Below are 1671 nucleotides of genomic sequence, written 5' to 3' on the forward strand. Positions count from 1 at the left end.
CACTATTTACCATAGCAAGACATTGGAAACAGCCAAGATACCCTTCAACAGATGAATGGCTAAAGAAACTGTGGTACATATACACAATAGAATATTATGCAGCTGTCAGGAGAGATGCAGTCATAAAATTTTCCTATACATAAATCTACACGGAATCTATTATGCTGAGTGAAATAAGTCAGAGAGAGAGAGAGAAAGACGCAGAATGGTCTCACTTATCTATGGGTTTTAAGAAAAATGAAAGACATTTTTGCAATAATAATTTTTAGGCACAAAAGAGAAAAGAGCTAGAAGTTACAGCTCACCTCATGATGCTCACCACAAACAGGGATGAGTTTAGTTAGAGAAATAACTACGTTTTGAAGTATCCTAATAATGAGAATGCATGAGGGAAATAGAAAGTCTGTCTAGAGTACAGGTGGGGGTTGGGTGGGAAGGAAGGAGGTTTTGGACATTGGTGATGGGAATGTTGCACTCATGATGGGTGGTGTTCTTTACATGACTAAAACCCAAATACAATAATGTATGTAATAAAGTTGGTTAAATAAAAAAAAGAAAATTAAAAAAAAGAAAATTTGATATTCTCATTTTGTGAATTTGCAGAGAACATGTTGATGTAAAAAAAAGAATTATTTGTGCTCGCTTCGGCAGCACATATACTAAAATTGGAACGATACAGAGAAGATTAGCATGGCCCCTGCGCAAGGATGACACGCAAATTCGTGAAGCGTTCCATATTTAAAAAAAAAAAAAAAAAGAATTATTTTTCTTACATTTTAGGTAAAAAGATTTTTTGATTATAAGCTATTTCAAAGCTCAATATCTCTTTCTCATTTAAGGTAATGTGTTTCTTAAAGTGACTTTAAGATGTGCTTTTAATCTTAGTTCCTGAGTTATTTTGTAAGTGAAATTAAACTGTTTTTATTTGCTTCTACTTTATAGCTACTTTTAAGCCTTCTACATGGCAGCTGGATTGACTATTAATAATATGAAATGACTAAAGAGAAGTTAGAAAGTATATCGGAGTTTCTGAGGGAGCTATTTAACTTGGTATTAGTTTATTCAGCATATTCATGTCATTCGATCTGAGAGAATTCTAGAAAGTCAAAATCACTGATGCCCCACCAATTCAAGTAATATTTAATTTCTTACAATTATTATCTTTAAAATTATAAAAGTGCTTCTCAGAAATGATTTTTTTGTACAAAAGAGTTTAAGGCACTTATCTTATGCATGGCTGAACCAAAAGATTCCAATAATGAAATATGACCTCCTGAACATTACCAGGAGTGTTACCCGAGCACCAGTCAGAGTTAGTCCTGAGGAGAACTGGATTTACCCAAAGACAAAAAAATTTAAAATAAAGAAAAGATTGTCTTAAAAATAAGCATACCAGTCAAAGAACACTTCTTATAATTTAAACTTGAGAAATTACATTGATTTTCAAATCTGCCAAACTAGAAAACAAAGTCAACTCTAATTCCTATATTTAACATCATTTCTTGGGGCCAAAGAGATAGCACAATGATGGGGCATTTGCCTTGCATGTGGCCACCTCTTGAGGGCCCTGGTTCAATTTGTGGCATCCCACTGGATCCCCAACCTGCTGGGGCGATTTCTGAGTGCAGAGCCAGGAGAATCCCTGTGCTCCGCTATGTGTGGCCCAAAAAC

At 34.6% G+C, this 1671-nt stretch overlaps 1 non-coding gene across 1 annotated transcript; it reads left to right on the top strand.

Annotated features, from left to right (window-relative positions):
• Positions 1 to 635: 635 nt before the first annotated feature.
• Positions 636 to 742, top strand: LOC126005557 (U6 spliceosomal RNA). The gene has a single exon (XR_007494606.1). It is a non-coding gene; the product is annotated as a U6 spliceosomal RNA (small nuclear RNA).
• The last annotated feature ends 929 nt before the right edge of the window (positions 743 to 1671 follow it).

Source organism: Suncus etruscus, chromosome 3 (genome assembly GCF_024139225.1).
Source record: "Suncus etruscus isolate mSunEtr1 chromosome 3, mSunEtr1.pri.cur, whole genome shotgun sequence".
Classification (NCBI taxonomy): domain Eukaryota; kingdom Metazoa; phylum Chordata; class Mammalia; order Eulipotyphla; family Soricidae; genus Suncus; species Suncus etruscus.